Raw genomic sequence first — 25958 nt, forward strand, 5'->3', positions numbered from 1 at the left:
ATTTCAAGCAAAAACTTGAAAAAGAAATAATTTTTTTCTTTCAAGAAAATGTAAAAGGACACACTAGCCTACAAAACCTTTGGGACACAGCCAAAGCTCTGACCAGGGGAATCACAATTTCATATATGGCCAAAGACTATAAAAAAAGAGAGAAAAATTGAAAATTTGGAAGGGGAATATAGAATACTAGAAGAAGAACTACAAAAACAACCACAGAATGTCGATATAAAAGAGAAGATGTCTTGGGCAAAACATCAACTAAATTTGTCAGATAATGAAAAACTAGCCAAACAAATAAAAAGCACTAAACAATTTAATTTTGCAAATGCGAACAAACCTAGCAAATGGCTAGCTAATAAACGTAAAAAGCAAAAAGAAAATAAACTAATAAATTGTCTTAAAACAGAAGAAGAGGAATTGTACCACAACCTGGAAAAAAACCCCAAATTGCTAAGGACTTTTATAGTAAACTATACGAGAATCAAGGAAATGAAAATGAAGAAATACAAGATCAAAAAATACAAGATATTCTAAATCAGGCCAATCTCCCTAAGATTCCTAATGAAACTAAAGAGTTGTTAAACAAGGAAATTTCAATTACAGAATTAAAAGAGACAATTAAAAAGCAAAATATAAATAAAGCCCCAGGACCAGACGGTCTTCCAATTGAACTTTATAAAGTCTTACCAGATAAAGCATTGGAGATCCTCCTAGAAGTTTATAATGAAGCTTTAGAGAAAGGCAAAATACCACTGTCTTTGACGGATGCAAATTTGGCCTTAATAGCTAAAAAAGATGATCCTATGGAAATTGCAAATTATAGGCCTATTTCTCTACTAAATGTAGACTAGGTAGGCAACTTCCAGGTAGGCAACTAAGAAATAACATTAAGATGATAATAGATATTCTTGAATATTATGAGGTCCATAGTGAAAAGCAAGTGGCTCTAATCTTTTTAGATGCCCAGAAGGCCTTTGATAATGTTTCTTGGAATTCTTGGAATTGTATGCTTAAACAACTGGAATATATGGAATTCGGTAAAAACTTTATAAACGCAATCAAAGCTATATATACTCAATACTGCATACATTATTATAAATGGAGATGCAACAATTAGAGTTAACATCCGGAAAGGCACAAGACAGGGTTGTCCCCTCTCTCCTCTGCTTTTTATTCTAACACTAGAAGTTCTTACTAGAATTATAAGGAAAAATGATGAGATAAAAGGATTAAATTGTAAAAAAGAGTCATATAAATTACACACATTTGCTAATGATCTTGTATTTATTGTAGAAGATCCGCTTGGTTCCGGACCAAAACTGCTAAAAATTTTAGATGAATATGGCAATGTGGCAGGACTAAAACCCAAATAATAGTTAAAAATATGAAGGACTCTCAAAAAACTAACTTATCTGCAAAATTAGATATTCAAATAACAAAAAAAGGTTAAATACTGTACCTATGTATCAACTTGACAGCAAAGGCCTCAAGCTTAAAAGAAGATAATTATGATAAATTAAGTGATAAAATTTAAAAAGATACAGAGAAATGGGGAAAACTTCAGCTGTCATTTTCAGGGAGAATTGCAGCGATTAAAATGAGTGTCTTACCAAAAATCTTATTCCTCTTTCAAACAATCCTGATTCATTTAAATCAAGACTTCTTTACAAAACTGAATAAAATAACAAGTAATTTTATCTGGCAAAACAAACATCTAAGAATTCGACTTAAATATATGCAGGATAGGAAGGAGGAGGGCGGTCTTGCCTTGCCGATTTGGAAAGAGTATTATAACGCTGCATCTCTAGCATGGTTGCAGGAATGGATACTCTTGACTAATACCAGACAGCTAAACCTAGAGGGACACGATCTCCACGCAGGTTGGCATTTCTATTTATGGGAAGACAGATCAAAAATTCACAAATACTTTACCAACCATTTTATTAGAAGACCTCTATTAAACACCTGGCTAAAAATCAGGAAACAAACTTACAAAGGAATGCCAACATGGTATGTACACCCCAATCCAATGTTCCCTCTAATTTTTTTTTGGGGTGGGTGGAAAAGTATAGTGTCTGACCGGCAGTCCCCTTGGGACTGGGCGGCATAGAAGTACAAATAAATAAATAAATAAATAAATAAATAAATAAATAAATAAATAAATAAATAAATAAATAAATAAATAAAATCCCTACTTTTTTTATTAAAATAAATTAATAATAAAACAAAACAAAACTCTATTACTATTAAAACTAAAATAACCAGCAAATCCAAAAACATAACTATTAATAAAAACATGTGAGGGCTGGGGGTTTTTTTCTCTGTTATTATTTAAGTGCTTTTACCATATGCTTTAAATCAAGAATCACTTCTCTCTCTATTTCTCTCTCTTTCCTGTCATTCTCTGTCTCAATCATTTTCTCATTTCTCTTCCCCCTTTTTTTCTATTATTTCTCTCTCCCTCTCTCTTCCTTCCACTCCTCTCTCTCTTTTGCTTTCTTCCTCTCTCTCACTCTCTCTCACTCTTCCTTCCTCTCTCCTCTCTCACTCTTTCTTTCTTTCCCTCTCTCACTCTCTTCCTTCCTATCTTCTTTCTCTCTCTCTTTCTTTCTTTCTCCCTTTCTTTCCTTCTCTCTTCCTTCCACTTTTTTCTCTTTCTCTCTCTCTTTTCCTTCCTACCCCTCTTCCCCTCCCTCTCTTTCTCCCTCTCTCCCTTTATATTTATCTCTTCCTTCCTTCCTCTCTTCCTCCCTTTCTCTCTCCCTCTCGTTCACTTTTCTCTCCCTTCCCTCCCTCCTTCTTTCCTCTCCTCTTTCCCTCCCTCTCTTTCCTTTCTCTCCACGTCTCCGGCTTTGCTGACCGGCACAAGGCTAGAGGCAGCTGCCCGGGAAAGCCAGGAAGGTCCTCCTGGCCCCCCCCCCAGCCGAAAACACAACAGAGGTCTTCCGCCACCAGCTTGAGCCTCGCGTTGCTCCACCTCACTTCGCCTGTCATCCTGGACCTCCCTTGTGTTTTCGGGGGAGAGCGGCAGGAAAGCCCTGTGCCGGCCAGGAAAGTTGGGTTTGCTTTCCATGAAAGCAGCGTGCCTTTTAAACACGCTGCTTTATTGCAACTCTTTCCGGGGTGGGGGGGGAGGAGGCCACTCCCCCCCAGGAAAGAGGTGCAGGAAAGCAGCGTGTTTAAAAGGCGCGCTGCTTTCACGGAAAGCAAGCAGCTTCCGCGCGTTTGTTTCGTTGGAAGAGGAGGAGAGGGAGCGGATCAGGCGGGGGCAGCGCCTTCTACTGCCGGTGCCTCCCTGCCCCCACCCCCCCGCGGGCTGGCAGGGGGATGGGACTGCACACCCATGGAAAAGGGCGCGCGGGGTGGTATCTTGGGGTGCGCGCGCGCTCACACGCGCAGCCTACAGGGAACAGTGCCCCAATCTGCATAAAAGGAACAGCATAATAAGATATAAGGATATAATGAACCCCAACGGAGAAATTCAATCAAGATTAGAATTGGAATCTACAGGCCAAAAGACAGAATGGTGGGAATATCTACAGATTCAATCTAAATTCTCTAAACATAAAAATACATTAGGCATCGAAAAAGACAACTTGCTAGATAAAATACTTATTGGACCACAGGAAAAACTAATTAAAAAATTCTATTGCTGCTTAACAACCAATAAATTAGATACAACCAAAATTATAACTACGGTAATATAAAAAATGGAATCTTGATCTTAAACACGAAATTAAACTTGAAGAATGGCAACTTATGTGGAGCAGGAACTTTAAAATGACGCTAGCTATTCCATATAAAGAGAATATAATCAAAATGTTCTATAGATGGCACACCACCCCTATAAAACTAGCGAAAGTAAACAAAAAATTGTCTCCCACCTGTTGGAAATGTCAAAAAGAACAAGGCACATATTTCCACCTTTGGCGGCAATGTGAAAAATCGCAGGTTTATTGGAAAAAAGTTGGAATTTGGCTAGATGAAATTCTTAATCTTAAATTAGATAAAACACCAGAATGCTTCCTTTTAGGTATTTTAAGACAGAATCTGGGGGAAAGAAATCATACTTACCTAGTCATTCATATTACTACCGTGGCCAGATTAGCATTTGCGCAATGGTGGAAAAATGAAGATATACCTCAAGATGGGTTAATAATAGAAAAAATTAGAAACTGTGCAGAAATAACTAAATTAACTCTGGAACTCAGAAATAATGAAGAATCTGTGTTTTATAAATGCTGGGGGCCCTTTTTACTGCTGGTTGGGGGGGGGGAAGAACAATCCAACCAATAACTGCTTAAAACTCACTACATACCAAATTGTATATGTACAAAGATAACAGTCTGGTGTTTAAATTACTTCAGTAAAGGATTTTTATAGATAAAAATTAAGTCTATCTTTCTAAAATTTCTTTGCTATGCTATATTCAACTTTACTTCTTATTTACTTATAATGTAATTTTCAGTTATAAGGTAACGGGCTATTGAGAATATTTATAGCACAAACTTTTGATACAGATCTGCCGTTCACCCGCCCGTTTTTTGTTTTTTTTACTACTTGTTTGTTATTATTGTATATTGTTTATTGTATAACTCATTGATGTTTGTCCTCTTTTTTATTTTTATTTTTTATTTTTTCATCTAAATATTTGTATTGTTGTTGTATTTATTGTATATATTCGTGTAAATAAAATTTATATTAATTTTTTTTAAAGAATATGTTAAGGAGGTTGGCTTTAATGGCTTCATCATTATATTCTTTACCAATTGGTCCTTTGAGGAGGGATGGATCTCGAGTCTTTGTGTTTGTTGTTTACAAAGTTATAGATGGTGAGTGTGAATTTTGTACACAGAATGTTTTCTTCTTGACTGATGTGATAATTGGTGCATTTGGACTTTATTTGGTGGTATAGATTTTTGTAGTGGCTTTTAAAGTTAGCAACGTAGACAGTTTTGTTTTTCTGCCACAGAGATCCTTTTTTGGATTGAAGCTTCCTTATTTTTATGGGTAATTTGTTTTTCTTGGTTTGGTGATTATTAGTGGTATATATAGTTTAATGACTCTTTGCATTTTGAGTTTATAATATAAATGAATTTTCATTTGCTGGATTCATCCTTGCAAACAATTCTATAGAATTGTAGGGCACTGTACCATCTCTATACTTGAATTCAGGGCCATTTCTGGAAACTTTGATGATGTCATCGGGGGAGATTGTTGGTGATATAATTTTGCAAACCCTTGTGATATTAGGTTCATTGGTGATATCAAGCCCAAATAAAATAGCATTATATGGTTCTGTTCATGCTCAAGGGTGCCTTTGATGAGTAAGGATATATTGCTTGGGTAATTGGTAGATGTTTGTGGTTGTGCATGTGGATGAGGTAGGGGTTGTTCTATTGGAATATGATTTTCAGCATTTGGATTTCTATTTATCTGTGATGTAAAGCTCTGTCTTACACATGTAATGGTTACATTGGAATGTAATTACACATGTAATACTTACACTGTCTTATGTAATGCTCCATTTATCTGTGATGTAATGCTCTGTCTTACACGTTAGTAAAATCAGAATACGAAATATATATTTGGAGGAAATGAACTTATAGATGACCCTCACTCTGTCAAAGACCTTGGAGTACTCATATCCAATGACCTAAGTCCTCTAACCCACTTTAACAACCTTGCCAAAAAAGCATTAAGAGTTATCAATCTAATCTTACATAGCTTCTTCTCTGGTAACATCAAATTGCTGACAAGAGCTTACAAAACATTTGTCAGACCAATTCTAGAATACAGCTCACCTGTATGGAACCTGAATTGCATATCAGACATTAATACAATTGAGCGTGTCCAGGAATATTTCACAAGAAAAGTCCTTCATTCCTCCCACAACAAAATGCCTTACTCCACCAGACTTGAATTAGAAATTAGACAATTTACAACTACGTCGCCTCTGAAGTAATCTAGCCATAGTTCACAAAATCATATACCAAAATGTTGTTCCTGTTAATGGATACTTCACCTTCAACACATGAGGATGCAATAGATGCAAATGAAATTTAAACTGCTCCAAACTAGACTGCAGAAAATACGACTTAAGCAATAGGGTGATCAATGCCTGGAATTCACTCCCTGACTCTGTTGTTTCTTATTATTTATTATTTATTACTTAGATTTGTATGCCGCCCCTCTCCGAAGACTCGGGGCGGCTCACAACACGTGGAAACAAATCATAAATAATCTGACAAATTTAAAATATTTAAAGATTTTAAAAAGGCCCCATATACTAACAGACGTACACACAAGCATACCATATATAAATTAAACATGCCCAGGGGGAGATGTTTCAGTTCCCCCATGCCTGACGGCAAAGGTGGGTTTTAAGGAGTTTACGGAAGGCAGGAAGAGTAGGGGCAGTTCTAATCTCCGGGGTGAGTTGGTTCCAGAAGGCCGGTGCCGCCACAGAGAAGGCTCTTCCCCTGGGGCCCGCCAACCGACATTGTTTAGTTGATGGGACCCGGAGAAGGCCCACTCTGTGGGACCTAATCGGTCGCTGGGATTCGTGCGGCAGGAGGCGGTCTCGGAGATATTCTGGTCCAATGCCATGAAGGGCTTTAAAGGTCATAACCAACACTTTGAATTGTGACCGGAAACTGATCGGCAGCCAATGCAGACTGCGGAGTGATGGTGAAACATGGGCATACCTAGGTAAGCCCATGACTGCTCTCGCAGCTGCATTCTTCCCCCAACCTCAAAATCTTCAACCTTAGATTGTCTGCAGTTGACCTCTCCCCTTTTCTAAGAGGTCTGCAAAGGGCGTGCATAAGCACACCATTGTGCTTACCATCCCTGTCCTACTGTCCTACTGTCCATGTTATGTTTATATAAACTACTATCCTATACTTGATTAACAAATTAATTAATTAATTATTTAATTAATTAAATGAATGAATGAATGAATGAATGAATAAATAAATAAATAAATAAATAATGTGGAGCATGCTTCTAAATATGCTTCCACAGAGTTGATGTATGATTGCTGTGTTTTTATGGTTGATTCTAAGGTTTGGATCCTATCAGACATGGTAATTAGGTTATCCAGTATTGGTAGACATGCGGGACAGAAATAGGGAAATGTAGGGGCTGCTTGTAGGAAATTGGCTACATGTTTGTTTATTTCCAGGCAGGTATGGTGGCATACTTTGCGCATATCTGGCATTTTTTGAAATCCTCATCCTCTTTGATGACTTTATTACCTTTATAGCATTTGTCATAGTTGGTTGAGGAATCTTCAATTTGGGGGGTGTTTGTGGAGATTTTTGAGTTTTTGCTTGGTATGGTCAATAATCAAATCGTGTCTGACAAATTTATGATGATGATGATTTATTTATTATTATTATTATTATTATTATTATTATTATTATTATTATTATTTATTTGACTTCTATGCCGCCCAATCATTATCATTAATCAATCAGTCTGACAAAATAGTCAATGTGTGATTAGTTTATAGTAACCAACTAAACAAATAACCAATCAGATAATTAATTACACTGATTAATGCATGGTTAATTAAAATTACCTAACCAATCTAGTGATCAATCAAACAATAAAATATCAGATCAAGAAAAAATCAAATGATAATATAATCTTTTTTTAAAATATATTTTTATTGATTTTTAACAGTTTTAATATACACACAACATAAAACAGTGCATAGTGAAAAAAATGCCCACCACCCTGACACACACACATACCCCACCACCATATCGGGGGTGTTTCTTATATAACCCACTGTAAGCCAAGAGCAAATTATCTATTTAGATATTATAGAGTGATTCCAATTTATTTCTTGTAGCTTGGTCTCAGATTCTACTCGTCATATATCTTCTTACTTTGTCCCACCGTCCCATCAGTTGTTTCAATTCAGTTTCATTATCCAAATGTATCCTTTTATCCATCATTTCAAATTGGATATGGTCCACTATGTACCTGTATCAATTTTGCATTGTCCATTTTGTCGCATCCTTCCAACCCAAAACTATTACCACCTGAGCGCTTTCTATTGCTGCTTGTTTTATTTCTCTAAATTCTACTATCGCATTGCTTTTAACTAATACTGCCATTTTCTTAGTGATTGTCCATTGTATATTTAACATTCTATTTATGTCCTCTTGCACTTTTTGCCAAAATTCCTGCACTATGGGGCGTTCCCAAATCATATGCATAAACACTCCTTTATCTTGACAGCCATGCCAACAATTACCCCTAACCTTCTGCTGAAAGTGTGTGAGTTGAACGGAAGTATAATACCACTTATGTAATATTTTCCTTCTCATTTCCCTAATTCTTGTATTCTTAATTTTCCTTATATTTTCTACTATATTTTCCATCTCTTGTATGTCTACTTGTATCTCATTTTGCCACCATTTAGTCAATCTTTGAATCATATCCCCGTCTGATTGCACTAACAGCTTATATATATTGGTTGCTTGCGCCTTTATATCCTCACTTTTTTCTCTTATTATTTTCTCTAACCCTGTCTCCTCCCTCAATACTACTTCTTTCATTAAGATATTTACTTCTTTCATTAAGATATTTACTACCCTTTCATTAAGATATTTACATATTGCATTTATTTGTAGCCATCTTTCCTTACCTAACCCCCATTCTATACGATTTCTAATTGGCCTGTCATCCTTCTCATATAACTGTTCTATCTTGATTATCCCTCTTCCATTGAACTCTGTTATAACCCTATTCAAATTTGTTTCATTATCTCTATTTATTACATAAAGTGATGACATTTTAGATTTATATAATCCTATTTTTCCCTGCAATTTTTTTCAAAATTTCCATAGTCTCTTTCATGGGACCTATTAATTTACCTAAGTTGCTCCTATTCCACATTATAAAAATTAAATAATTAACAAGATGTGGGTTCGCTCTTCCAAACATGGAATTGTATTATCAGGCTTCAATACTCAATCTTCTGAAGGAATGGATAACATTGGATTGCAGTGTCGGCTGACAACGAGTCAGTGGAGGTGACTGGGGCCCATCTTTCTCCATCTGTCTGGGAGAAGTTTGACCTGGTGACACCTGATGAAGTGGACAAGACGATTGGAGCTGTGAGTTCTACCACCTTTTTGCTGGATCCGTGTGCCTCTTGCTTGGTTTCGGCCAGTAGAGAGGTGACACGGAGGTGGGTCCAGGAGATTGTCAACACTTCTCTGAGGGGGCTCCTTCCCGGCTCCCTATAAGGAGGCACTCACGCGCCTCCTCCTCAAGAAGCCTTCCCTGGACCCAGCCGTACTCAACAACTAGCATCCAGTCTTCAACCTTCCCTTTATGGGGAAGGCTGTTGAGAAGGTGGTGTTGTTCCAGCTCCAGTGGTCCTTGGAAAAAAATGATTATCTAGGCCAGTGATGGCGAACCTATGACACGCGTGTCAGCACTGACACGCGGAGCCATTTTAGGTGACACGCGGCCGCCGGAGAAACAGGGAGCTTAGAGTGGTGAAGATGCAAATCTCCCCGCTTTCCAATTTCCCACCGACTGCAAGTACAGCAACTGCAATTATTATTATTATTTTTCCTCTCCCCTTAATTTTGTTTTGCACCAATTTTTAAAAAAATTGCGCCGGTTGCAATTTTAATTTCACTCCCAGGGCTATTTACCCGGGGTCCTACTTTGCTTACATTAAACTGCTCATCCCATATCGCTCCGCCAGGAAATCTACTCCAACCTCCCCTCCCCTCCTTCACTTCTTTCCCTCCACGAGCAGCGCATGGTGTCTCCTCACCTTGGGTCGATCGCATCGGGGAGGGCTGAATAACTTAATTGCCGTTTCTCTTATAGCTGTTACAGGTAAACCCTTACCGGGTTATTAATTTGTAATTTTAAAAAATCATGCCGGGCTCGCAAAAAAGAGTGAAAAAAAACCCCTGCATGGACGTCGCGCCATTTGCTTCCTCCTTTGGTGGCTCATAACTAGATTTTCACAACCCCCCCCACCCCTCTTGATAAGCTTTTTCTTGAGTCTGAACAGTTTGGGGGGTTCACCAAAGAGAAAAGTGAAAGAGAGGGAGAGAGGGAGAGAGGAAGAGAGGAAGGAAGGGTTAAATATAAAGGGAGAGAGGGAGAAAAAGAGGGAGGGGAAGAGGGGAAGGATGAGGGGTTATTATTAATTTGTAATTTAAAAAATTCATGCCGGGCTCGCAAAAAAGAGAGTCTGAAAAAAAACAACCTGCGTAGACGTCGCGCCATTTGTACTCCCCACCGCGGAGGGAAAGCATTTGGCATCGGCACCGCCAACCCCCCCCTCCACGAGCAGCAAAAGCCTGAACGACGGAGCCGAAAGGCAAACGGTGCACCCCCCCAGAAGCAGCAAAAGCCTAAGCGGCGGGGCGCGCCGTTTGCCTTTCGGCTCCGTCATTCAGGCTTTTGCTGCTGGTGGAGGGGGGGTTGGTGGTGCCGAAAGGCAAACGGTGCACCCCGCCGCTTAGGCTTTTGCTGCATCGGCGCCCACCCCTCCAGAAGCAGCAAAAGCCGCCCTAAGCGGCGGGGCGCGCCGTTTGCCTTTCGGCACCGCCAAACCCCCCCCTCCACCAGCAGCAAAAGCCTGAATGACGGAGCCGAAAGGCAAACGGCGCGCCCCGCCGCTTAGGGTGGCTTTTGCTGCTTCTGGAGGGATGCACCGTTTGCCTTTCGGCTCCGACGTTCAGGCTTTTGCTGCTGGTGGAGGGGGGGTTGGCGGTGCCGAAAGGCAAATGCTTTCCCTCCGCGGTTGGGGGGTGCAGGGCAGGCGCAGTCAGCCCCAGGAGACAGAGGGAATGAGAGAAAGGAAAGAGAGAAAGGGAGGGAGAGAAGGAAAGAGTGAGAGATAGAAAGGATAGAGAGAAAGGGAATGAGAGAAAGGAAAGAGAGAGAAAGGGAGGGAGAGAAGGAAAGAGTGAGAGATAGAAAGGATAGAGAGAAAGAGGGAATGAGAGAAAGGAAAGAGAGAGAAAGGGAGGGAGAGATGGAAAGAGTGAGAGATAGAAAGGATAGAGAGAAAGATGGAATGAGAGAAAGGAAAGAGAGAAAGGGAGGGAGAGAAGGAAAGAGTGAGAGATAGAAAGGATAGATAGAGGGAATGAGAGAAAGGAAAGAGAGATGAGAGAGGAAGGAGGAGAGAGAAAGAGAGAGAGGAGGGGTAGCGAATTATGGATGTCAGAACTCACGCATGCGTAGTAGCGTGCGCCCACACTTTTTAAAAAATTTTAAAACAAGAGAAAGCATGAGAGAGAGAGTGAGAGAAAATAAGAGAGAGAACGAGAGAGAGGAACAGAGAGAGAGAAAGAACAAGAGAGAGAAAGCATGAGAGAGAAAGAACAAGAGAGAGAGAGAAAGAAAATAAGAGAGAACGAGAGAGAGAGAGAAGGAAAGCAAGAGAGAAAAAAAGATAGCAAGAGAGAGAGAAAGCAAGACAGATAGGGAGAGGAAAGGAGAGCGAGAGAAATGAGAACAAAAAGGGGAGAAAAAAGGAGAAATGAGAAAATGATTGAGGCAGAGAATGAGAGGAGAGAGAAACAAAAGAGAGAGAGAGGTGATTCTTGAAGCATATGGTAAAAAGCATCCAAATAATAAGAAAACCCCCCCCAGCCCACACCTGTTTTTGAAAAGAATAAAAGATTAAAAAAACCCAGCCCTCAACACACACATAAGGGGGGGAGAGAGACAGGGATGGAAAAAGAGGAGAAGTGAGAGGGTGAAGGAATGAGGGGGAAAGGGAGGAAGAGAGAGAAATGAGAAACATGAGAGAGAAAAGGGGGAAAGACAGGAGAAGTACCCAGAAATGAGACAGTGGTATAAATTTCAGGAGGGATGATTGATGATTGACTGTATTTATAAGGGGATGTTACATGGGATTGTATATATGAGGGGGTTATGTATGTATGTATGTATGTATGTATGTATGTATGTATGTATGTATGTATTTATTTATTTATTAGATTTGTGTCATTTTGGTTGGTGGTGTGCCCCAGGATTTTGTAAATGTAAAAAATGTGCCGCGGCTCAAAAAAGGTTGAAAATCACTGATTTAAAGCATATGGTAAAAGCACTTAAATAATAACAGAGAAAGAAAAACCCCAACCCTCACCTGTTTTTATTAATAGCTATGTTTTTGAATTTGCTGGTTGTTTTAGTTTTAATAGTAATAGAGTTTTGTTTTGTTTTATTATTAATTTCTTTTAATAAAAAAGAAGGGATTTATTATTTATTTATATTTATATTTATATTTATTTTTTGTTTGTTTATCTGTCTACCTACCTACCTACCTACCTATCTACCTATATATCTACCTACCTACCTACCTACCTATATATATATATATATACTTCTATGCCGCCCAGTTTTTTTCTCAAGGTGACACACCACCCGAGTTATGCTCAGTTTTTTGGCGAATTTTGACACACCAAGCTCAAAAGGTTGTCCATCACTGATCTAGGCCCTCAATAGTCAGGGTTCAGGCCCGGCTACAGCATGGAAACTGCTTTGTTCGCGCTGATGAATGATATCTGGTGAGCCCGGGGCAAGGGTTTATCCTCTGTCCTGGTGCTTCTTGACCTCTCAGTGGCTTTCGATACCATCGACCATGGTATGCTTCTACGCCAGCTGGAGGGGTTGGGAGTGGGAGGCACTGTTGCCATGTGCCTACCTTTCCAAGAAGCTGAACCCCACCGAAAGGAGATGGGCCATATGGGAGAAGGAAGCTTTTGCTATTTGAGTGGCATTGGAGGCGTGGAGACATTTCTTAGAGGGTGGACCAATTCCTTTCGAGGTGTGGACTGATCATAAGAACCTTGAGGCGTTAAAAAAACTCCGAAAGCTTTCTCCTAGGCAAGTACGATGGGCTCAATACTTCAAACGATTCGACTTCACACTGAAGCACATCCCAGCTGGGAAGAATCTTCTTGCGGACGCCTTGTCGCGTAAACCACAGTATAATAGTTGAAGAGAAGAAGAAATCCACCCAATCATCCCATGTTCCCCTTCATCTTTGGAATCTAAGGAGAAAGTTGCTCCTGTTCACACTCGAGGCCAGATGAGGAGACAATCATCACCCAAAGACAAGGAGTGGGAAACCAGATTGAAGTCTGCCTATATGAATGACCAGTGGTTCAACAACCACAAGGAAATCCTGACACTAAGGGAAGATTTGGCTTGGAAGGGAGCCAAATTATATGTGCCTGTCAGCCTGCAAATAGAAGTTCTCCAACGGAGTCATGACTCCAGACTTGGGGGTCACTTCGGGTTCCTGAAAACATTGCACCTAGTGTGGAGACAATTCTGATGGCCTAGGATGCGAGCAGAAGTCGAAGATTATGTGAAAAGTTGTGCCACCTGTGCCACCAGGAAACATAGGCCTGGTAAACCCTCAGCGTTGTTACAGCAAGTCGCCAACCCCAGCAGGCCCTGGGAAGAGATAGCAATGGATTTTATTGTGGAACTCCCTGAGAGCAAGGGAAACACCGTTATATGGACTGTTATCGATTTGTTCTCCAAACAAGCTCATTTCATTGCTTGTTCAGGACTGCCCACAGCCAGACATCTGGCTAAGTTATTCTTAAAACACATTTATAGATTGCATGGAGTTCCCCGAAGGATTATAACAGATTGAGGGGTCCAATTCACCGCCAAATTCTGGAGAGAATTCGTCCGTACCATTGGTTCCACCCAAGGACTCAGTTCTGCATTCTACCCTTCCACAAATGGAGCAGCAGAAAGAGCTAACGCCCTAGTGGAAAAGTACCTTAGATGTTATGTGAGTTACCAACAAACCAATTGGGCTGAACTACTGCCTTTTGCAGAAGTAGCGTACAACAACTCTGTACACAGCAGTACGGGACTAACTCCTTTCCGGGTCACCAGTGGACAAGATTTTGTTCCCATGCCGGAACTACCTATTGAACCTCCTTAGTCCATCACGTTGGTGGAGTGGATGGAGAAACTGAAGAGAGGATGGGAGGACACCAAGAAGGCACTAACAGAGGCCGCAAAAGCTTACAAGAATCAAGCAGACAAACACCGATCTCCTCAACCCCCTTTTAAAGTGGGAGATAAAGTTTTCCTGTCAACAAAATACATCCAGGTAAGGCTGCCTAGCAAAAAACTAGGTCCAAAATTTGTAGGCCTTTTCCCAATTGTGAAAGTAATCAACCCGGTCACAGTGCAGCTCACGTTACCTAGAATCCTAGGGAGGATTCACCCCGTATTTCACTGCAGCCTCCGTGACGTCAAAGCCCCGCCCCCAGAATCCCATGTGGGTGACAAACAATTGGGATTCCCCGCCTCCTTTTGCTTGCAGCGCCATTCCCGAAGCAGGGAAATTTTGGGCTCAGAGGCTGCGTGGCTCTCCCCCCCTGTTGTGCCCATTGACCAGGGCAGCCCGCAGCCGTCTGTCTCCTTTTATTTCTTATGGAAAAGGGGCGACTACAGCGTCTGAGCGTTTTCTGTAAGAAATAAAAGGAGACAGGCAGTCACAGGCTGCTTTGGCGAAAGATAGGAGGGCGGGGCAGAAGTGTTGGGGTTCAGGTTCAGGTTCAGCAAACTTACCTGAACTCCGCCGCCAAGTTCGGACGAACCCGCCAAACCCGAACTTCGTTGTGTTCGTCCAACACTATCTATAAACAATGATTCTTGGTGAATTTTGTTGTAAAATTGTTTTTGTTTTGGTGCATATATATTGACTAATACTAGTTTCTGCCCCGCAACCTCTCCTTCAATTATTAAGTATCGCCCTTTGGAATATTTGCTTATTTCTTTAGATTTTAGTTCATTCTTAACATAGGTAACTACTACTCCTTTCTTCTTTTTGTCGAATGACGCATATAACTCACCCAATTTTTAGTATTCTAAGTATTTTTATGTGATTGTTTTATATGTGTTTCCTGCATACATACTATATTCATTTTTTGTTTAAGTGGTTTTTAAAATATTTTTCTTCTCTTATAAGCATTGTTTAAACCATTGATATTTATTGATATTAATTTGAATTAAAATCTCATTTCTTCTTGAACCTTCTTATTTTTTGTTTTTTCCTTGTTTGTTTTTGCTTTTTGCTTTCCTTTCTCCTCTCTCCCTCCCCTCTACTCCCTTCTTCCTTACTCTCTATTTACTTGCAGTCACTGTTATTTGCGATCTGGTTTTAGCTCTCTCCTCCTCCTCCTCCTCCTTATTATTATCTTCTGTATCCCTTCCTTCTTCTTTCTTGTCTTTGTACTCCTTCTCTGGCTCTTCTTCTTTACTGGATTCAAGTTTTTCTTCTTCTAATCCAGTCAAGTTGTTCAAGAATTTCTTGTGCTTGTTCTGGTGTGTCTGTCTTGACTTTTCTCCCCTCCAAGCTAATCATCATTCCCTCCAGAACAATCCATCTAAATGTAATATCTTTTTTGTTTAATATCAAAGCTAGGGATCTGTAATCACTCCTCAATTCTCTTACTCTTCTTACAATTCTGGGAATTTGTTTAACTATATTTATTTCCCTGCCTTTGTAAGTAAATTTCCGGTCTCTGGAGGCTGCATATACCACATATACTCAAGTATAAATTGACTAGATTATAAACCGAGGCACCTACTTTTGCCACAAAAATTTGGAAAATGTATTGACTCCAGTATAAATCGAGGGTGGAAAATCCAGGGGCTACTGGTAACTTATAAAAATGGAAACCAATAAAATTGCATCAATTGAGGCATCAGTAGATTAAATGTTTTAGAATATTTATTTCAAAGAAACCCAGTAAACTAGCCCTGTAAGTTTAAAAGAGGGTAAACAGGTATATGTCCCCCCAAGGCAGGTATAGGTGAAAAAAATGCAAGTACTTACCTCAATCCCCTGCTGCTCCCGCTGGTTTGGGTTAGGGTTAGGGTACCTGGCCTCTCCTTGCCTCAAAGAGATACAATTTCCCTTTCTATTTGCTATTACAGAACATCCAAAATATACTATTTAATTCTGTGTATATATGCCATATGTGTACATACATATTACACACAGGCACACAAAAATATACCGTACATTATCTACTATATAAACTGTATGTGTATATACACACACAGACACACACACACAGCTCTTGTAAAATTATATACATTCAACCTCACTTACTGTAATAGGAAAAACAAACCCAGAGTCCACTTTCTGCCACACATTTAACCATAACTAGAACATTACACATGCCTTCAGATGTACCAGTACTTCCCTAGCTTGCACATCACTTTTAGAGCTAGGAAATGTCATGGATTGAGTAAAATGTGGTGATTCTCGGTAGTGACATTCTGAGTGTTTTTGCCTCCCCACTCCGAAAACCTCGCTTCTCAGCACCCTGCCGAGGCTGAGAGGAGAGCGATTAAAAAAGGGACTCTCGGCTTGGGGTTTTTTGGCCACTGACATGTTTTTCTCACCACTAACAAGTTGCACTGCTACCTCCTCGCAGCCGCCCCCAATGCCTGCTTTGTCCTCGACCGGTAGAATAAGAAGAAAAAAACATGTCTTTTCCCGCAGCTCTCTTTCCTGCAAATCCTAAAGTGAAATTAAAAGCCCTCGTTTTCTCTTGTGTCTAAACAAAATTACTGGAGCACACTGTATCATTTCAATTCTTTTGTCCAACTTTGATGTGTCTGATTTTAATTCTGTATCATTATTCGTTATTATTTCTTGGAGCTTCAGCATTGTCTCCTGCACCATGTTCAAGGTAGAATTCATATTCTGCATTAAAGTTGTTCCTCCTTTTTCTTTTTCCGTTGTTAACATCCCATCTGTGCCACAGGGGAGGAGATATTCGTAGATGTTGTTGGGGCTGGTTTCTTACCTCCACTTGATGTCATATTTGGAGGATTACTTGTCATTCCTCTTATAATTTGTTCTTGTTGCTCTAGAATTTTATAAATTCTATTCCAAATCACCATAAAATACCCAATTTTTTCTCCCTTATAAATAAGTTTGTTAAATTTGTAACTATATGTAATCTATAATAATGCTGCACAGGTAGTCCTAATTAAGTAATCCCGATTCTAAATCTGAATATACTACCTAATTATAGGGCACTTTGTATATATGTATACACTATAACAGGAAATTTTCTCTTATCAACTAATTAACAATAGGCAATGGTTATTATCAATATGGAGGAAAGGAAAGAGAGATAGGAAGAAAAAAGAGGAAAAGAGAAAAAAGAAAAAAAGAAAAAAAAGAAAAACCAGCAACAGGAACAGGAAAGGGGGGTGGAATGTGTGAGAGATGATAAAGGGAAAGAAGAAAGTCTGTTTAGTTAGAGTTAGTTAGCTTAGTTAAATATTAATTTTTAAACAATAGTTAATAATTTATATCTATTAAATTTTTACTAATAAATTGACTAAATCTATTCAAAATCAATAAATAAATTAATTAATTAAGAATTACTAAAATTAGTTAAAAATTACTAAGGAATACTATTAATTACAATTATAACTACTATATAATACAATAAAATGCTATAAATACAGTGGTCCCTCAATTTTCATGGGTTCGAACTTTGCGAAACGTCTATACCACGGTTTTTCAAAAATATTAATTAAAAAATACTTTGCGTTTTTTTTCCCCTATACCATGGTTTTTCCCGCCCGATGACATCATATGTCATCGCCAAACTTTCATCCGCCTTTAATAAATATAAATACTATCAAATATAGAATGATTTTTACACATTGTTGAATAAAAGAATAACTACTAGTAGTGCTGTGTGACAACAAATGTTATAAATACAAACTACTAAAGAATTAAATACAACTCTTTTCTTTGTTTAGTTAATGGAATATATGATTTCAAATGGTAAAACAAGAACTAAAGAATGTAATATTGCATACTATAAACCACAATTTATATGCTATTGATTAACCATTGGTTACAATACCGCTAAAAATTAAAATAAGGAGGCTGTCAATTAAGCCAGCCTCAGGAGGGGAGAGGAGACATATTACATGCGCGTCTTTTAATTTTTTGTTTGTATTGTACGTAATGTACTGTAAGTTGTTAATGTTTATCTGTTTAACTGTTTATATGTAAATAAAAATCATTTTAAAATATTTTTTAAAATAAACTTTCATAAATAAACATGGTGAGTAATAATCTAAATGGTTGCTAAGGGAATGGGAAATGGTAATTTAGGGGTTTAAAGTGTTAAGGGAAGGCTTGTGACACTGTTCATAGCCAAAAATGGTGTATTTACTTCCGCATCTCTACTTCGCGGAAATTCAACTTTCGCGGGCGGTCTTGGAACGCATCCCCCGCGAAAATTGAGGGAACTGTACTATAAAATACTGTAATTTACTCAAAAAATTATGTTATGAATATTATATGTTCTTAATACTGTAAATACTATAAATACGGAAAAAAATATTTATTTACTTATTCAATATTTTTATATTGGATCTATCACAATAAATTTCCAAGAGATTTTTACTTTCATCAGTCACCAAAACAGTTTCTTTTCTGCCTAGGCAACCGATCCTGTTAAGCCATGGGAGACTATTTACAGTCCAGTCTTTAAGTCTCTAAATTCTTTAGGGGATTCTGTAATTTCTTAAGTTTCTAGATTTCTCTTTTCCACCTCACTTTCGCATTTGCTTTCTCTGCTGATTCACTGCAAACTACACAGAAGGTTTCTTTTTACCAAACCAACAGATAGTATCTACAATTCACAGTTCTATGTCCTAGAACCTCAATTCTTTGTTCGTCTCTATTATTTTAGATCACCAAAGTTCTATTATTTTCAATCCCCAAAAGCTCCAATTTCCTGGTGCAGTTTAAACTGGTCTCCGATCCCTTTTGCTTTCTCGGCTTTCTCCTAGTCCCTTGATATTCTGAAGAAATAGGTATTTCAAACAAAGATTTAAGCCCTATAAAGTCAACAGCTTCTCAGTCCTAGATATTAAATTTAGGGTCCTCCACTTCACTCATGACTCTCCATGCTTAGATTCCATCCCGTTGCTCTGTCTGCAGACCCCGGTCTCTGATCTCCACTCCATTCCATGCTGAACCGCCAAACAGCTGATTGTCAATTAACCAGTATCCACTGAAATTGGGCTCGATTGGGTATTAAATGACAATGTCAGAGCTCATTCTTTAAAGATGTAACTTCCACAGTTTATAGGGATATCATCCGATCCTACTTAGGAGTTTGTTGTGGTTGGCGCTAGGCCAGCTCCTGCCCCAAGTACTGTGGGGGTGGATGTGGGTGAATCCTCCCAGTGCCAAAGGCTTGTTTTACTGCCGACTGCTTCGGACAGCGAAGTATCGTTGGAAGCAGGGAGTGACTGTGAAATGGGACCCTCAGAGGGGGTCATGGCAGACAGCTGATTAGGAAGCAATTCATCCTCCTCCTTATCTTCACTGGACTCTGATAAAGAAGCAGTTATAGATGCACGCATGCGAAGGGCCATGAATAGAAGATAGCAGCTACATAGGTATTACAAGAGATAAGAGAGTTCACCTGTGGTTGGGTGTGGTTCAACTAATTAGGGTTGCTGTTAAATGGGCAGCATGCTGGCCTCTCAGTGTGGAAGATTATCTGTTAGTGAAAGTGGATGTGGCTTGACTCTCCAGATTCTCCAAGGACTCTGTGCTTTGATATCAGGACTCTGAACATAAATCATAGTTAAATGTGTGAGTTGGACATGTTTGAAGGAGAGTAGCTGTGACAACTTCACAGCTACTTGTTAATTGCTTTGAGTTTGGTTTTTTTGTTACTTCACTGCATTCAAGTCTGTTTGCTTTGAAAGTGAGCCCTTTGACTACAAAAAGGGGGTTTTGTTTCTATTTTTTTGTGGATAAAGAAAGTATTCTCGACTTTTCACGTGTGTGTGTCTGTTTTTTGCTACCTTTGCATTTAATTAGAGGCTCGTGCAGAGAGCCAGCAGAACAGGAGTTCAAACAGTCTTTCTATCAGGTATAAATTTCAGCTGAAGTTAATCCTTTTCTCTCAATCTCACCTTCATCGCTTCTATAATTTGTGAGTTCCTTCTCCTTTGTCTCCTTTTTGGATCTTATCTTTTTTCTCTAAAAAACCCCACTCTTTCTTATTATTAGAGTCTTTATTTTAAGAAAAGTTCAGTCTGTGTATGGCAACTTACTCTTTAGGAGCAATCTGTATTGTCTCGCTTGCTTCCCTCTTGTGTGATTATTTATTTATTTATTCATTTATTCATTCATTCATTTATTTATTTGGTTTGTATGCAGCCCCCCTCCGTAGACTCGAGGCGGCTCACAACATATAATAAAACAATTCACAACAAATCTAATAAATTTAAAAAATTAAAAAACCCCATTATTAAACCAGACATACACACAGACATACCATACATAAATTGTATAGGCCTGGGGGAGGGGGGGAATGCCTCAATTCCCCCATGCTTGACGGCAGAGGTGAGTTATGGCTTCAGACCCGCCATGCTGCAAGCAGGCACTTTTGCCCCCGATAGGGAGAGTTCCCTTCGTGCCAGATGGTGAATGCCTCTCTACCAACTGGTGCCCCGGTTATTCCCTCTTCATCACATTGCCCTTACAGCTGCTTCACCCCATGCCGCCATCAGAAATCTTTGAAACAGATCAGAGAAAGAATTATTTACTGTGTGAGAAAACATGTATAGGCTTGGGAAAAAAAGCAATAACAAGTAATCTTATAAAATTGCAAATAGAGTGGTACCTCTATTTAAGAACTTAATTCTTTCCGTAACCAGGTTCTTAAGTAGAAATGTTCTTAAGTAGAAGCACAGGAATCAATGTAAAAACAAATAATGCATGCAAAACCATTAGGAAAGAAATAAAAGCCCGGAATTTGTGTGGTGGGAGGAGGAGGAGGACGAGGACGAGGAGAGTTGCTGCCAAAAGAAGAAGGTGAGGTGAGGGGCAATGTTCCCTCTAATTTTTTTCCGGTGTGGGCGGAAAAGTATAGTGTCTGAGCGGCACATTAGGTGAGTCCTTCGGGACTGGGCGGCATAGAAGCCAAATTAATTAAATAAATAAATAAATAAAGGGATATAGAGAAAATTGAAATTCAGCAAAATAGCTTCCTTTTTTCTCTTTCTCCTTCCCTGTCTTTCTCCCTCCCTCTTTCTCTCTCCCCCTCCCTTCCCCTCTCTCTTCCTCTCTCCTTTCCTTTATTCCTTTCTCCTTCCCTGTCTTTCTCCCTCCCTCTTTCTCTCTCCCCCTCCCTTCCCCTCTCTCTTCCTCTCTCTCCTTTCCTTTATTCCACTTTCTCCTTCCCTGTCTTTCTCCCTCCCTCTTTCTCTCTCCCCCTCCCTTCCCCTCTCTCTTCCTCTCTCTCCTTTCCTTTATTCCTCTTTCTCCTTCCCTGTCTCTCTCCCTCCCTCTTTCTCTCTCCCCCTCCCTTCCCCTCTCTCTTCCTCTCTCCTTTCCTTTTTCTCTGGCTAGCAGCAGAGGCAAGCCTGGAGCCCGGCTTCCCCCCTCCCCCCAGACATTTGCAGGCTCCAAGCGTGCTGAGTGGGGGGGGGGCAGACGAGCCTTCCCCTTACCGGTGTGCTTGGAGCCTGCAAATGTCCGGGGAGTGGGGGAAGCCAGGGCAAGACTCTTTTAAAGAGTTGAGGGCTGGCTGAACATGCCACGGACAAAAAAAAAAAGCACTGTGGAAGGCAGAGGGGAACAAGGGAAGCAGAACTAGAGTCTGACTCGGATGTCTGGGAAGAAGAGCGAGCCAGAAACGAAGAAAAAAGGGGAGGCAGCACCTTGGATTAGAGAAAGCCACTGTGGAAGAGCTGCTAGTGGAAGCCAGCCCTGAGCCTGGAACGAGGGAAGTCTGGGGCTGGGGAACTTGAGAGAATGCAGGCACTAAATACAGTGAAGCCAAAAATGTGCTAAAAACCATTTGTTAACAGCTGACATGCATTCACAAGCTCTGGATCTGTAAACGTGCCGGTAAAGGGAAAACTCGCCTGCCCTCCCCCCCGACATTTGCAGGCTGTAAACGCGCTGGTAAAGGGAAGGCTTGCCTGCCCTGCCCCCCCAACATTTGCAGCCTCCAAGCGCTGTAAGGGTAGCTCCTCCCCCACTTACTTTAACCTCCGGTCCGGGGAGCTCCCAAACGAAAGCCTCTTCAGCTGCCGGCCGAGGCTTAAATAGGGGGCGCGGCAGAAAATTCCCGTGCTGAGGAGAGAAGCCATTTGATTGGCTTACCTCCCTCTGTGCTAGGATTCTGATTGGTGCGCAGGGCTTCATTTCCCCATGCGCTATTGCTCATGCGCGCAGCTTACAGGGAACGGTGGTGAGGGGAATCAAAAAAATTCAAAATTTTAAGGCTTAAAAAAAGAGAGGGAGTCTGAGGTGATGAGGAGAAGCATGTGCCTCCCATACACCCGGCACAAGGCACCAAAGAGAGAAACCCAGGGGGAATGGCAGGAAACTGGCCGGGCCTTTATGTCACTCTCCAAACTTCCTGGGAAATTTTTCTGGGCTCAGGTTCTTTTTTAAAGAAAATATATTTTATTGTGTTTCCAAAAAATAAACATGACAAACATAACATACAACATTTAGTGCAGCTACAGTCGCTCCACTCAAAGTAGAAGTCGTCATAATAATAATAAAATAATTTCATCTACAAAATACATATAAGTCTTCGGAGAGGGGCGGCATACAAATCCAAATAATAAAATAATAAATAAATAATAAATAAAAATGTTAATTTTAATATAATAAATCTAAATCTATATCAAAATTTGTAAATATATATATATAAGAAAAGAAAATTTTAAGAGAAGAAAGAAAAAATTATGTTTATACTAGTAAATAATTGCCATCTAACACAGTTCTGCTACTAAATTCAAATATTCAAAATAATATAACAACATACTTATCTCTTTTTCCTTGTTTCCCACCAAGTATATACTTTCTGCCAAATATCATAAAATTCTTCTTGGTTGTTTAACCGTCTCGTCATCATATCTAACTTGGCACAGTCTAGAACTTTCTTAAGAATATCTGTTTCTTTTCTTTGTGCCAAAGCTATCCTGGCTGCTACTAATATGTGAACTATTAAACAATATATATCTTTTTTGTATTTATTATTTGATATGCCTAATAAAAAAAATTCTGGTGTTTTCTTAATTTCTTGTGTTATTTCTCTCAACCATTTTTCTATTAAATTCCAATATTCTTTTGCTTTGGGGCATGTCCACCAACTATGGTAGTAAGTACCTATTTCTGTTTTACATTTCCAGCAGTTAGGCAAATTAGTTTCAAATATTTTTGAAATTCTACTTGGTGGTAAGTGCCATCTATAAAACATCTTAATCTGATTTTCTTTAAAAGCAGTTGACTTTGTTATTTTCCAGTTTTACGTCCATACCTTTTCCCAGGTATTTAAATCTATCTCTTTATCTAAATTTCTACACCAACTAATCATGTTATCCTTTAATATCCATTCTATATTTTTACAATTAATTATAAATTTATATATTTTTCCTATCAGTTTTCTTTGATCTGTTGTTAATAATTTACCTAGTACAGTGGTACCTCATGATACGAACCCCTCGTCTTATGAACAACCCAAGATACAAACCCGGGGTTCAGAAAATGCCACACATGTAAATTACATTCTTATTTAATTCTATATTTTTAATATTAAACTTATTAATTAAATTTCTTTATATTTTAAAATGTTATGTACTTATATAAAAAGAAAAAAGATAAACAAAGTATTAATAATACAGAAAGAAGAGAAGATAAACACTTCTAAGTTAGTTATACCGTATTTTTCGCTCCATAAGACGCAGTTTTTTTCCTCCCAAAGTAGGAAGAAAAATCAGCCCCGTCTTATGGAGCGAAGATGCAGGCAGGGAGGGGGGGGAGGCTGCGAACTCGGAAGCGCCATCCCGCCGGCTGGCTGGCTAGCTGCTGCCTGGCCCCCTCCGCACCACCAGCGGCGTTCCCCCCGCCAGCCAGCCAGCCAGCCAGCCAAGCCCCGCACCCGCCAGAACCGGCTCCTCGCTCTTCCCCCGCCGCCCGCTGCGTTTGCAGGAGGTGGGGAGGGTCGGGCGGCCCGCCAAGGCCAGGAGGGACCCCGCTGCCCCCCCTTCCCTCTCTCCGCCCGCCGCTGAGCCTCCTTGACGCCGAGAGGAAATGCCGGCAAAGGCTTTTCTCAGCGGAGGTCTTCAATGTCAGGGGCGCACGGGCGGTTGCGCACGCTCCCTATCTCCCTGCTAGCCCACTCGGAATATTCAAAATAAGAAAAGCCTTTGCCGGCAAAGGTTTTTCTTATTTTGAATATTCCGAGTGGGCTAGCAGGGAGATAGGGAGCGCGCGCAACCGCCCGAGCGCCCCCGACATTGAATATCACCTTTGCCGGCCCCGTCACCGCTGAGAAGAACGGAGAGAGAACGAGAGTGAGTGAGAGCAACAGACAGCAAGATAGAGAGAAAGTGAGAAAGAGAGAGTGAGAGAAAGGGGGGGAGAAAAAGAGATAGCAAGAGAGAGAGAACAAGAGAAAGAAAGAGCGTGAGAAAGAAAAAAAGAGAGAAAGAGTGAGAGAGAGAGAAAGCAAAAGAGACAGAAAGAAAACAAGAGAGAGAAAGTGAGAAGAAGAGAGAGAAAGAGGGGGAGAGAGAGAAAGAGAGGGAGAGGGAGAAAGAGAGAGGGAGAGGGGGAGAGAAAGAGAGAGGGAGAGGGGGGAGAGAAAGAGAGAGGGAGAGGGGGGAGAGATAGCAAGAGAGGGAGAGAGAGAAAGAGAGGGAAAGGGGGAGAGAGGGGGGAGAGAAAGAGAGAGGGAGGGAGAGAGAGGAGATAAAGGAAGAGGAGAGAGAGAAAGGAAGAGAAAGAAAGAAAGAGGGATAGAAAGAGAGAGAGAGTGAGAGATGCTCAGTGAGCCTTTCTTTGAAGTTGCCTTTCTTTCTTTCTTTCTCTCTCTTGCTCTCTTGCTCTCTTGCTCTTTCATTCTTTTTTCTTTCTCTTGCTTTCTTTCTTTCTCTTGCTTTCTCTCCTTCCTTCCCTCCTTCCATTTCTTTCATTCCCCCTCTATTTTTATTTCTCTTTCATTTTCTTTCTTTCTCTCTTTCTTGCTTTCTTTCTTGCTCTTTTTCTTTCTCTCTTTTACCTTCCCTTCCTCTATTTCTTCTTTTCTTTCTCCTTCCTACCTTCTTCCCTCCCTCCCTCCCTCCCTTCAGTCCTTCCTCTCTTACTCTCCCCTTTCATAAGTTTCCTTGCTTCCTTCCTCTGTCCCTGTCCCTTCCCCCTTTCTTTCTTTCTTTCTTTCTTTCCTTCCTTCCTTTCCTCCCTCCATTTCTTGCTTTCCTTTTCCTTCCTCCCTTCTTTCCCCCCCCCACTCCCTTCTTTCACTCCTTCCTCTCTTCCTCTCCCCTTTTTGGCTTAAAATATTTTTTTTCTATTTTCCTCCTCTAAAATCTAGGTGCGTCTTATCAGCAGGTGCGTCTTATAGAGCGAAAAATACGGTAATATAAACTATTTCATTCTATCTTATAATTCTTCAAATAATTATTTATTCTTATATATTTAATTATTAATTCTATTTTTAAAATTCCACCAATCATATATTTTGTCCCATATTTTATAAAATTCTATTTCAGTTTGGTTATTCAGACGTTTGGTCATCATGTCTAGTTCTGCACAATCTATAATTTTTTTAAATACATCAGTGTCTTTTGGTATTGTCTTTTCTTTCCATTTCTGTGCGAATACTATTCGGGCCGCAACCAATATATGTATTATTAAGTAATAGATTTCTTTTTATACTCTATATTTGAAATATCCAATAAAAAAAATTCAGGAGATTTTTTATCTTCTCCTTTGTTATTTTGTTTATCCAATTCTCTACTTTGTTCCAAAATATTTTAGTCTCAGGACATGTCCACCATGTATGATAATATGTACCAACTTCTTTTTTACATTTCCAACAGATAGGCGATACAGA

Source organism: Erythrolamprus reginae, chromosome 3 (assembly GCF_031021105.1).
Source record: "Erythrolamprus reginae isolate rEryReg1 chromosome 3, rEryReg1.hap1, whole genome shotgun sequence".
Taxonomy (NCBI): domain Eukaryota; kingdom Metazoa; phylum Chordata; class Lepidosauria; order Squamata; family Dipsadidae; genus Erythrolamprus; species Erythrolamprus reginae.